At 39.3% G+C, this 14046-nt stretch overlaps 1 protein-coding gene across 8 annotated transcripts in view; it reads right to left on the bottom strand.

Annotated features, from left to right (window-relative positions):
* Rnf13 (ring finger protein 13) overlaps positions 1–14046 on the bottom strand; it is a 165275-nt gene that overhangs the window by 62303 nt on the left and 88926 nt on the right. Inside the window, exon 2 of one of the 8 annotated variants that reach the window (XM_042279075.2) lies at positions 4400–4549. The exons of the other annotated variants lie outside the window; for them this stretch is intronic. The gene's annotated coding sequence lies outside the window, so the exon portion shown is untranslated. The remainder of the gene's footprint in view (positions 1–4399; positions 4550–14046) is intronic. 8 annotated transcript variants of the gene reach the window in all.

The raw sequence follows: 14046 nt of genomic DNA, 5'->3' as shown, positions 1-14046 counted from the left end.
TGATACAATTGGAAACCACTGAATAAATTAAGTCAGTCTTAGAAAAGCAAATAACATGTTTTCTCTCTTATGCAGAAACTTAAAATTACATATGTGTGTGCACACATTTGAACATGTATGCACAAGTGTATGCACGCACACATGTAAATCACAAAACTTGAAAGGGGAGGATGAGATCAATGGGAAACTGAGGATAACGAAATACATGTGATGGGAAGCAGGAGGGGGACTGAGTGGAGGGAATCGGCCAGAGGGGGCAGGGGGAGATAACTAGGGAAAAATATGAATGGGAACGATGTACAGTGACACAAATGCATGATGACACCATGACAAAGCCTGCTGTTTTTATTCTAATCTAAAAAATTGATTGAAAAAGAATACTTTTCAGGGCCACGGAGATGACTCGGCAGATAAAGGCACTGGCTGCCAGGCCTGGTAACCTGAACTCCTTCCATCCACAGGACTCACAATGATGGAAGGAGAACTGACTCTTTGTAAGTTGGCTGTTGACCTACACATACATCCTAGAGCATGCACACACCAACACATACATACACACACACACACACAACCAATAAAAATAAAATGTAAGTTTGGTTTTAAATATGCTTTTTCTCCCTCTCTGCCTTCTTTCCAACAATCTTCCTAAACAGTTCCATATCACTGAGTGTGCCTCCATCACAAAGTATATTAATTCAGTGGAGGAAGTTACCACATTCTTTTCTTTTTTAAGATTTATTTTTATTTCATGTATGTGGGTGTTTTGCCTGCATGTATGTCTGAGCACCATGTGTGTGCCTGGTGCCTGTGGAGACCAGAAGGGGGCACTGGAACCCCTGAACCAGAAGTTACAGATGGTTGTGAGTCATCGTGTAGGTGCTGGGAATAGAACCCCTCTGGAAGAGCATGCAGTGTTCTCAACCACTGAGCCATCTCTCAAAGCCTCCTGCACCATTTGTAATAAAATGAGAGAATAAAATACTTAAAAATAATGAGAAACACTAAATACAACATAGTTTCATCAAACCAACAATAAAAAGACAGTTTGGAGGCAACAAGGACAGTGTAGCTATGATAGTAACTGTCTACTTGACAAAACCTAAAATCACCTGAGAGAAATCTCAGTGAAGAATGTCCATATGGACTGGCTTGTAGGTGACAGGGAGGTCTTCTCAGAAGTCCATCGGTCTCACCTTTGGTGTGATAAATGTAAAACTTACAATGTCAAAGAGTTCAGTGACTATATTTTTACTGTCATGCGTGATATCACCACCATATGTCTCTAGAACCTTCTTATCCTGACAAAATGAAACCCACAGCCCTTAGCAACACTTATTCCACTTCCTGTCAGAATATGACAACGTGGGGTAGCATATAAGTGGAATCATTCAGCATGTCTTCTGTGACTGGCTCAGTTCACTAGCATGTCTTAAACACTGATCTGTGCTATAGAAGTGTAAAATCTGCTTCCTTTTCAGGCTGAAAAGTGTCCCATGGCTTGTACATACTACATCTTGTTTACCTACTCACCCATTAACAAACATTAAATTGCTTTCATTTTGGCGGGCAGTGGTGGCGCACGCCTTTAATCCCAGCACTCAGGAGACAGAGCCAGGCAGATTTCTGTGAGTTCGAGGCCAGACTGGCCGAGGCCAGACTGGCCTACTGAGTGAGTTCCAGGAAAGGCGCAAAGCTACAAAGAGAAACCCTCTCTAGAAAAAACAAACAAACAATAAACCAAAAAAACAAAAACAAAAAAAATTGCTTTCATTTCTTAACTTGTTAGAAACACTCACTTGTGTTCCTTCTTTTAATTTGGTTATGATAGAGTGCCTCAGCTGTGAAAACAGAATTCCTATGAGATTACAGCTGGCTTTGTTCAACAGTTACTGGAACGCCCAGACAGGAATGTTTGCTAAGGCAGCATGTCTCCCATGATAGTCTGTCCTGCCTGAAGGAAACAATTCCAGAAAGGAAAGACCACAGAGATACACATAGCCCCCAAAGCTGCATCAAGTTCCTCATTCCAAAGCCCCACACCTATAAAGGGTCCCCCTTTGCAGACCCCTCCATTCTCATCATGGGAGAGAGGTTGCCCTTTGCTGTGCAAGCTAATAAAAGCAGCCATGTGTTGAGGTCAGACTCTGTTCCCTTTCTGCCTTCAGTCTCTTTACTCTGTACTCCAAATCTAATATGGTACACACCAAAAGTGGAACTGCAAGACCACAAGTTAACACCAGCTTTCTGAGTATTAAACCATTTCCCACAGATGCTGAAACATGTGTATCCCACCAGTAATGCACAGGGGTTCCTATGTCTTCATAGTTAGCAACACCTGTTATTTAGAGTAACACAGTTACTCTAAAGGGCACAAGGTTGCGATTCTGATTTGCATTTCTCTATGAATTAGTAATGTTGAGCACCTCTTCTTGTACTATATGACCAATTACAGATCTTCTCTGGAGAAATATCCACTCATCTCAGTTTTAATCAACTGTTATGTTGTTGTTGAGCTATAGGGATATTGACACACTTTAATTATCAAGCCTTGCCTAGTATAAGACTGAAAATATATTTTCTCCCATTTGGTACATTACCTTTACAGTATGTAAAAAGTAGAAAAGTCCTTCAATGCACAAACACTTTTAATTTTCATGAAGTTCAACTCACTTTTTTTTATTTTATTATCTTTGCTTTTGATGTCATATCTAAGAAATTCAATGATGTAAACCTTTTCCCTGATTTCTTTATATATTTCTGTGTTTAGCTCTTGAATACATTTTTGTTAATCTTTGTTAATTACATTAAACAGTAATGTAAGTTATGAGCCCAACACAGATTTGGAAAACATTTTCCAATCAGGACTGAAAAGTGACATATCATGCGATTATTCATAAACTTCTTACAAGTCAAAGGACAATGAATAGGTCAAAGTAGACAAGAAGAAAAGGAGGGGGTAGAAACGCTAACAAAAACATACTTCATAGTTCCCTCAATGCCACTATTGTCAACTATCACAGGTTGGCACCCCCAGCAATGAACCACACAGAAAACAAGAAATGAACAATTGACAATGAAACTTTTTTCAGGGATTTTGAAATCTTGAGCACTAGGGAAACATAGTAGAAAATTCTGGGTTTCATGGTTATCAAAATATGCACAGTGTACTTCAAAATGTCTCCAAAACCAAATGTTTTATTTTTATGATTTTTCCCCCACAAATGTGAATCCTATCACTGTAGCTAACACTGAAAGAAAACTTCATTTTATGTTACATTTTGTGCTAACAATCTGACAGGAATGTTATTCCCCCTAATCCTCTATGAAACCTTTAAACTAGAACAGGAGAAAGTGACTTGTACTGTCGCTCTAGCTTCCCTATTTTAGGGGACAGAACTTCTCTATGTAAGTACTAGGAACTAACTGACCGGAAAATGAACAGACCCGCTTACTTATCATCCCTCCTTCCATCCCTCATTCTCTAACTTGTGTACAGCTCTTAGGAAATGATAATGCAGTGATGATCTACGGGGAGTGTGGGTGTGGAAACGAGAAGTCTTTCACACTGTGTTAATGGTGGCAGACTGTCACACACCAGATCCGGATACATCATCATTGGTACAACGGATTTCTTTACAACGTATTTTAGTTATGGATATGGGGGGAGCGGTCTACTTGAGTGCAGGAGCCAACATAGGCCAAAGACATCAGATCCCCATGGAGCAGAGTCACAGGAGTTACGAGCCACAGGATGTGGGTGCTGGGAACCAAACTCTAAGAGTGCTCTGAGGCCTGTGCCCAGGCCCTGTACCCTGCTGCTTTACAGTGTCTCCCTAGCCGTGTTCTTGACCTTTTCTAGATGCCACACCCATCTAGAAAAGTCTGTGGCAAATGTTTGCAGTCAGTTTAACATCTACCATGACTTAATCAGTCTCCTGCTTTTTCTAATGCTCATTACTTCCTATCTTAATTTTTAATTCTTTTCTATTGTTTAGTGTCCTTATTTGCTGAAAGAGTATGTACTTCTCTAGGACATCAATGCTTACTTTACAGATGTGTAAACAGCATTTGACAAAAATTAGGTGTTTAACATTTGTAAAGCAAATGCACACAGTACTTCTCTTCATACTATCTTCAATGAAACCTCTACATGTGACTACATACTAACCTCTCTTTGAAGTTTTAAGACTTTAACATTAAAACTGTCTTAGGCTCAGTAGGAGAGCAGCCACATATCATGGGCCTCAAAGAGGCACTGAATCCCCAGCACCACCAAAAACAAATAAAAACCCTGTTTCCATTAAAGCAGTCCCAGCTACTCAATGGAACTCAAGACCAACATAGGCAACAAGATTTTTAAGTGAAAAATGTCTCACACAGACATTAAAAATATACATACATTGAATACTCAGGAGGCTGGGGAGATGGCTCAGCAGTTAAAAAGAGTTAGTTGCTGATCTTGCAAAGAACCCAGGTTTGGATCCCAGCATCCATGTCAGGTAGGCTCACAAACTTCTTCTGGCTTCCCTCTCCTGGCCTCTGAAGGTACCTGTATACATGAGGTATACATCTTTATACTGTGTCACAAACATGCACATATAAAGACCAGAAACTAAGCTATTTCCCGCTGAGGAGTTAGTGAAAACAAGGAGATTTAGAGCTTGGAACAGGGATGCCTTTAATCCCAGCACCCGGGGAAGGAGCCATCTCTGTGGGAAGCAACCAGAATGGATCCGAACATTCTATCTGAGGCCAATCCAGGACCCAGCTGCCAATTCTACAAAACCCAACAACTTGGAGGTGTTGGTGAGAGTACCCTACTAAACAACCTGCTCAGCTGAGACCCATTTGGGAGAGGATTCAGAATCCTACAGTGTGCAGTCTGAGGAAACAAGAACAGCTGAGGAGTAGACGAATGAGCAAAATGTGACCGAAGAACACAAGATAAGGTGCTGCCCAGCCACCAAACCAGATCACCAGAATCATAAGCCTACACTACATGATCTGGAACAGGTAAGCCCCCATCTCTGGACCGGCATATCAGTCCCAGGGACCAGATAACTACCTTTCCCTGCTCCCCCACCAAAAAAAACAAAACAAAACAAAACAAAAAAAACCTATGAACCTAACCACTGAAACCATAAGCACACCCTGCACCAACTGGGAACAACTGCTCCCTGAGACAGAACTCACTAACACTGATTGGACTAAGCTGCTCCCAAAGAAACGGAACCTAACAGCACCAATTTAACCAAGAACTCCTAGTGAACCAAGACTAACAATTAGAAGAAGAGAAGCACCTTCAGACACAGACACTGCCTACACCAAGCAGAAGAAGAGATGAGTAGTCGCCAGTGCAAAAATACAGGCAACAAAATAAAGACCTATATGACAACATCAGAACCTACCGATTCTACACCTGCAAGACCTGAACATACCAAGGCAGAAGAAGCAGAAGAATTCAATCCTAAAAATGAGTTTAATAAGATGGTAGAGACCCTTAAAGAAGAAATGAAAAACTCCATTAAAGAGGAAATAAAAAATTCCCTTACAGAAATGGAAGAAAAAACGAACAAAAAATTGGAAGAAATCAAAGAAAGCCAAGAAAAACTAATTAAACAGATGGAGGAAACAATTCAAGATTTGAAAATTGAAATTGAGACAATAAAGAAAATACAAACTGAGGGAATGCTGGAAATAGAAATCCTGACTAAACGAATAGGAACTACAGAAGCAAGCACAACCAACCGAATGCAAGAGCTGGAACAGAGAATTTCTGACACTGAAGACACAATAGAGAAAATAGATTTGTCAGTCAAAGAAAACACTAAAAACAAAAAAGTCGTAACACAAAACATCCAAGAAATTTGGGACACCATGAAAAGACCAAACCTAAGAATAATAGGGATAGAAGAAGAATACCAACTCAAAGGCACAGAAAATATATTCAACAAAATCATAGAAGAAAACTTTCCTAACCTAAAGAAAGAAATACTTATGAAGATACAAGAAGCTTACAGAACAACGAATAGGCTGGATCCAAAAAAAAAAGAAAAAAAAAGTCCCCTAGCCACATAACCAAAACACTAAACATACAGAACAAAGAAAAAATATTAAGAGCCACAAAGGAAAAAGACCAAGTAACATATAAAGGCAGACCCATCAGAATAACACCAGACTTCTCAATAGAGACTATGAAAGCTAGAAGGTACTGGACAAATGTTATGCAGACATTAAAAGACCACGGATGCCAACCCAGACTATTATACCCAGCAAAACTCTCAATCACCATATATGGAGTAAACAAAATATTCCATGATAAAAACCAGATTTAAACAATACCTATCCACAAATCCAGCCCTACAGAAAGCACTAGAAGGAAAAATCCAACCTAAAGAAGCTAAACACACCCATGAAAACTCAGGCAATAGATAAACCCACACCAACAAATACCAAGAAGGAAAAACGAACACTACCACAAAAAAAAAAAAAAAAAACAGGAATCAACAATCACTGGTCATTAATATCCATCAATATCAATGGTCTCAACTCACCTATAAAAAGACACAGACTAACAGAATGGATAAGAAAACAGGATCCATGCTTCTGCTGCATACAAGAAACACACCTTAACTTCAAAGACAGACACTACCTCAGAGTAAAGGCCTGGGAAAAGGCTTTCCAATCAAATGGACCTAAGAAGCAAGCTGGTATAGTTATTATAATATCTAATAATATAGACTTCAAACTAAAATCAATCAAAAGAGATCAGGATGGACATTACATATTTATCATAGGAAAAATCCACCAAGATGAAGTCTCAATTCTGAACATTTATGCACAATACAAAGGCACCCACATTCATAAAAGAAACATTACTAAAGCTTAAATTGTACATCAAACCCCACACATCAGTAGTGGGAGATTTCAACACACCACTCTCACCAAAAAGACAGATCTACCGACTGAAACTCAACAAAGAAATAAAGGACCTAACAGACGTTATGACTCAAATCGAATTAATAGATATCTACAGAACATTCCATCCTAACACAAAAGAATATACCTTCTTCTCAGCACCCCATGGAACCTTCTCTAAAATTAACCACATGCTTGGTCACAAGGCAAATCTCAACAGATAACAAAAACATTGGAATAACCTCCTGTATCTTATCGGACCACCATGCCTTAAAGTTAGAATTCAACAACAAAAACTGCAGAACGCCTACAATCCCATGGAAACTGAATAATGCACACCTGAAACACCAATGGGTCAAGGAAGAAATAAAGAAAGAAATTAAAGATTTCCTAGAATTCAATGAAAATGAAAGTACAACATGCCCAAATTTATGGGACACTATGAAAGCAGTGCTAAGAGAAAAATTCATGGCCCTAAATGCACACATAAAGAAGATGGAGAAATCGCATACCAATGAATTAACAGCACAACTGAAAGCTCTAGAACAAAAAGAAACAAACTCACCCAGGAAAATTGATGCCAAGAAATAATCAAATTAAGGGCTGAAATCAATGAAATAGAAACCAATAGAACAATACAAAAAAAAAAAAAATCAATGAAACAAGGATTTGGTTCTTTGAAAAAAAAAAAAACAAGATAGACAAACCACTAGCCAAATTAACCAAAAGGCAAAAAGAGAGCATCCAAATTAACAAAATCAGAAATGAAAATGGAGAAACAACAGACGAGGAAATACAGAGAATCATCAGGTCATACTTTGAAAACCTGTACTCCACAAAATTGGAAAATCTGGAAGAAATGGACAATTTTCTGGATAGATACCACATACCAAAGTTAAATCAAGACCAGATAAACTATTTAAATAGACCAATAACCAATAAAGAAATAGAAACAGTCATCAAAAGTCTCCCTACCAAAAAAAAAAGCCCAGGACCAGGTTTCTACCTGATTCTACCTCATTTTCAAAGAAGAACTAATTCCAATACCCTTCAAATTGTTCCACACAATAGAAACAGAAGGAACATTATCAAATTCTTTTTATGAGGCTACAATTACCCTGATACCCAAACCACACAAAGATGCAACAAAGAAAGAGAATTACAGACCAATCTCCCTCATGAACATTGATGCAAAAATACTCAATAAAATACTGGCAAACTGAATCCAAGAACACATCAAAAAAATTATTCACCATGACCAAGTAGGTTTCATTCCAGGGATGCAAGGATGGTTCAACATATGAAAATCTGTCAATGTATTACACCATATAAACAAAATGAAAGAAAAAAAACCCACATGATCATCTCCTTAGATGCTGAAAAAGCCTTTGACAAAATCCAACACCCCTTCATGATAAAGGTCTTAGAGATATCAGGAATACAAGGAACATTCCTAAACATAATAAAGGCAATTTACAGCAAGCCAACAGCCACCATCAAATTAAACTCCACTAAAATTAGGAACAAGACAAGGCTGTCCACTCTCCCCATATTTATTCAATATAATACTTGAAGTTCTATCTAGAGCAATAGGACAACAAAAGGAGATCAAAGGGATAAAAATTGGAATGGAGAAGTCAAACATTCACTATTTGCAGACGATATGATAGTATACATAAGTGAACCCAAAAATTCAACCAGGGAACTCCTACAGCTGATAAACTCCTTCAGTAAAGTGGCAGGATACAAGATCAACTCAAAGCCGGGCGGTGGTGGCGCACGCCTATAATCCCAGCACTCGGGAGGCAGAGGCAGGCGGATCTTTGTAAGTTCGAGGCCAGCCTGGTCTACAGAGTGAGATCCAGGAAAGGCGCAAGGCTACACAGAGAAACCCTGTCTCTAAAAACCAAAGGGAAAAAAAAATCAACTCAAAAAAATCAGTAGCCCTCCTATACACAAATGATAAAAGGGCTGAGAAAGAAATCAGAGATACATCACCCTTTACAATAGCCACAAATAATATAAAATACCTTGGGATAACACTAACTAAACATGTGAAGGACCTTTTTGATAAGAACTTTAAATCTCTAAAGAAAGAAATTGGAGAAGATGTCAGAAAATGGAAAGATCTCCCATGCTCACGGATAGGTAGGATTAACATAGTAAAAAAGGCATTCTTACCAAAAGCAATCTACAGATTCAATGCAATCCCCATCAAAATCCCAACACAATTCTTCACAGACTTGGAAAGAAAAATACTCGACTTCATATGGAAAAATGAAAGACCCAGGATAGCCAAAAAATATCCTGCATAATAAAGCAACCTCTGGAGGAATCACTATCCCTGACCTCAAGCTCTACTATAGAGCTATAGTAATAAAAACAGCTTGGTACTGGTATAAAAACCAACATACGGACCAATGGAATTGAATTGAAGACCCTGACATTAATCCATGCACATATGAACACCTGGTTTTTGACAAAGGAGCCAAAACTATACAATGGAACAAAGAAAGTATCTTCAACAAATGGTGCTGGCATAACTGGATGTCAATATGTAAAAGATTACAAATAGATCCATATCTGTCACCATGCACAAAAAACTCAAGTCCAAGTGGATCAAAGGTCTCAACATAAATCCAGTTACACTAAACTTAATAGAAGAGAAAGTAGGAAGTACTCTTGAACGCATTGGCACAGGAGATCACTTCCTATAAATATAACACCAGCAGCACAGACACTGAGAACAACAATTAATAAATGGGACCTCTTGAAACTGAGAAGCTTTTGTCACAGTCAATAAGACAAAAAGGCAGCCTACAGAATGGGAAAAGACCTTCACCAACCCCACATCTGACAGAGGACTGATCTCCAAAGTATACAAAGAACTCAAGAAACTAGACATGAAAATACTGAACAATCCAATTTAAAAAATGGGCTAAAGAGCTCAACAGAGAATTCTCAAAAGAAGAATCTCAAATGGCTGAAAGACATTTAAAGACATTAAAGAAATGCTCAACACCATTAGTCATCAGAGAAATGCAAATCAAAACAACTCTGAGATACCACCTTACACCTGTCAGAATGGCTATGGTCAAAATCACTAATGACAGTCTATGTTGGAGAGGATGCGGAGCAAAGGGAACACTCCTCCACTGTTGGTGGGAATATAAACTTGTACAACCACTGTGGAAATCAGTATGGCGGTTTCTCAGAAAATTGAGAACTGATCTACCTCAAGGTCCAGCCATACCACTCTTGGGCATATACCCAAGGAATCCTCAATCATACCACAAAGATACATGCTCAACTATGTTCATAGCAGCACTATTTGTAATAGCCAGAACCTGGAAACAACCTAGATGCCCCTCAACTGAAGAATGGATTAAGAAAATGTGGTACATATACACAATGGAGTACTACTCAGCAGAGAAAAACAATGACAGTATGAAATTTGCAGGCAAATGGATGGAACTAGAAAATATCACCCTGAGTGAGGTAACCCAGACCCAGAAGGACAAACATGGTATGTACTCACTCATAAGTGGATACTAGATATAAAGCAAAGAACAATCAGACTGCAACCCACAGAACCAGGGAGGCTATATAGCAAGAGGGACCCTAGGATGACTGTGGCTTATAATAAGTTTTGGGTTTATTCAATAACTGGGCAAGCCTCAATGAAACATTTCACAATTAGGATAAGAATTTATACTGTATCAAGCTGATAAGAGAAAAAATAAAAAAAGTGAAAAAAATAAAATAATGTGTAAATACATGTTAACTCTGGGTGGTGGGTCTTTATGTCATCTTTTATTTATTCTTCATACTTATTTACATGCTTCAGAGAAAAAAATTCTAAAGTCTATTAATTTATGATAGTGTCCACCTTTAATCCCAGCACAAAGGCACTCTGGCCTACACAGGGAGTTCCAGGATAGCCAAGGCTATATCATAGATCTTGTTTCAAAAAAATCAAAATAATGATGATGATGCTTTGGGTATATGGCTGCTGGTAGGTTGCCCAGATTCCGTGAATACCCTGTACCCATGTACATGCAGGCAACACTAATTGTACTCAGTGGATTTTACAGAAAGACTGAAAGTGAGAAAAGACCTGTTGGGGGAGTTCTATGGAGAACAGGAGGGAGGCCTGGGGTGAACACGATCAAGACTGTACACATGCATGAAATTATCAATGAATAAATAAAAGTATTTTTAATATTTTTAAAAATAAAGATAGGGGCAGATCTTGGGCAGGAAATTAAGTGGTTTCTTTTTCCAATATAATCACTCAATTACACACAAAACATTCCTTTTAAAGATTACTTATTTTATGTGTATATGTGAGTGCTTGAATATGTATGTACAGATACGCATGCTGTTGTTGCCCACCAAGGTCAGAAGTGGGTACAAGATCTCCTGGAACTGGAGTTTCAGGCTATGAGAGGGTTGAATGAGATGTCTCTTCCCCCCTCCCCCCACAATCTTAGGCATTTTAATTCAGTTGGCGGCACTGTTTGGGGAGGTTCAGGTGGTGCAGCCTTGCTAGTGGCTGGATGCAGGCTTTGAGATTAAACGCCTTGTGCCACTTGTTCTCTCTACCTTATGTCTGCAGTTGAAGATAGGAGCTCTCTCTCAGCTTCCTGTTCCTGCTACCTGCCACTGGCAGCCATGCATTCCTGCCATGCTAGATCCTTATCCCTCTGGAATCACAAGTTGCTTCTCATCATGATCTTTTATCACAGCAATAGAAAAATAACTAATATACTGGCAGTTTTAAGCTCTTACACAGGTGAATTATGGGTACTAGGAACTAAACTTAAGTCCTCTGCAAATGTACAATTGGTGAGCCACCACCCCAGCTCTACTTCCAAAATATTCTATCCCATACAGTAGTTCTAACAATGAGTATGATTGCCATAACATTCAAAAGCTGCAGGCATGTGCGTCAGTAGACAATACATCTCAATCAACTACAGTCCACAGCTTAGTTAACTGTGATGCTGTGATTGCTAACATCCAATTCCAACTGGCAAACGGCTCAGCACCTGTGCTATAAAGCAAACCAAAAGACAAAACAAAAACAAACAAACAAAACCTCAACTTTTTAAGTATACTGGAACTATTCCAGGTACCAATACCAAGTTTGTACCAGCAGGGAGTTATATCAAGAGACAAGAACCATATAATATGCTAATGTATGGTAGGATAGTAAGTGTAAAAGATACATATTAATTACAGAGGCAGCAGAGTGGGAATCCTATGGGGCTTGAGAAAACTGCTGGAGTTGGGGATTTAGCTCAGTGGTAGAGCGCTTACCTAGGAAGCCCAAGGCCCTGGGTTCGGTCCTCAGCTCCGAGGGAAAAAAAAAAAAGATAGAGAAAACTGCTGAGACTAATGGACATGTTTTTCAGCTTCATTATTGTAGTTGTTTCATAGCTATATAAATGTCAGTGCTTATCAGAGTTTATACTCAGTATCTGCAAGTGTTTTCAATCAACTAGTCAAAAATCTGTTTTTAATATTTTATGAAAAAGACAGCCAGAAATGGCCCTTCCAGCACTCAGGAGGCAGAAGTAAGAGGATCTCTGAGCTCATACTGATCTAAATAGCAAGTTCCAGGCCAGCCAGAGCTACCCGAGACCCTGTCTCAAAAATAAATAAATAGATAAATAAACTGTGATAGGAGATTAAGACTGAGGCTCTCAAAAGAGTAAACATAGAAGAGGGATCCTTTTTTCCACAGCTGGGATGCAGTCCTCAACTGAGAATGGAAGAAAATTAGTCAGCAGATAATTTCACTAGGCTGTCCAGACAGAGTCGATCCAATACTGTCAAGAAAGCAGGACACAACCAGAGTTTCTGGTTGTATAGATATCATCAGGGAATTCCTGCACACTGCTTGGATAGTGCAGTATTTGTGAGAACTGGTTAAAGAAGCCTCTTCCTAGGCCTACAAAGACCTAAGGGCCCTTGTAGAGAGCTAAGGGTCCCTCTGCCCAAGGCCTGCAGGAGAGCTTTCACACTAGAGGAGGTCACCGGCGACTATACTTTCCTGCCTGCTGCTTTCACTCACAGCTATCATAACGGAGGGACGAAAAAGCTACCAAATACCATCACGTGGCTTCTTTTTGCCGCTCAGAATGCCAACACAAATATGCACAATAAAAACTGTTATGAGGCTTTAGGTAGGAAGGACAACTCTATTGGAAAATGGATGTGTGTAATATTCTGACAAAGAATTCATCTATATTTTGTTCATGACTTGGGTAAGAATGTGTTTGTGGCTTAATTTATAGGTACCTGCAGAGGAAATTTCAATACAGCCCAGTATTTAGATGAAATATTACCCTTTACTTACTAAATTGATAATGGAAACTAGGAACAAGAAGTAAAACAGAGAGATTTGAAAAATGTGCAATTTGGCCAGAAAAAAAGTACTTTTTTTTTTTTTTTTTTGGTTTTTTTCGAGACAGGGTTTCTCTGTGTAGCTTTGCGCCTTTTCCTGGAACTCACTTGGTAGCCCAGGCTGGCCTCGAACTCACAGAGATCCGCCTGGCTCTGCCTCCCGAGTGCTGGGATTAAAGGCGTGCGCCACCACCGCCCGGCAAAAAGTACTTTTAAAGGTGAGGTCAAGGCAGTATTATCCCAAGCTCAAAGAGCTACAGACTTAACAGAACAGTAAGATGACATGAAGGCATCTCAGGTTTTGCCATTGCGTCACCCATCTCTGGATCACCATGTAAGAAGAAAGCTCATTTGAAAGCCTTTGCTGGAAGAAGAGATTTCCAGGATGCCTGCTTGCAAAAGGCCACCTAGGGAAGTGCTTCCAGAGTAAGCACGGAGGCAATCAGTGGTAACTACAGCCCCTGTCCAAACAGCTTCAGCTGGCAGACAATAGGAGCATCTATGTGTTGCAAGTTTCACAATAATGCAGAATGCAACAGTTATGGGGTCATAAAAACACCCACTCATATTTTAAAGAAAACCTGGAAACTCCAGCATGTTTAACAGAGGCAAAGACCCTGAAGGCAAACACTAAGAGGACAATGATTGAGGCTGAGAGTGAAGGGGAAGAGGCAATGGAAATCCCAGGAAGTGAAAGATGCCAGGAAGATGGAATGT

This window comes from Peromyscus maniculatus, chromosome 6 (genome assembly GCF_049852395.1).
Source record: "Peromyscus maniculatus bairdii isolate BWxNUB_F1_BW_parent chromosome 6, HU_Pman_BW_mat_3.1, whole genome shotgun sequence".
Taxonomy (NCBI): domain Eukaryota; kingdom Metazoa; phylum Chordata; class Mammalia; order Rodentia; family Cricetidae; genus Peromyscus; species Peromyscus maniculatus.
Note: the sequence above shows the minus strand (reverse complement) of the source record. Positions and strands in the feature narration are given on the sequence as shown.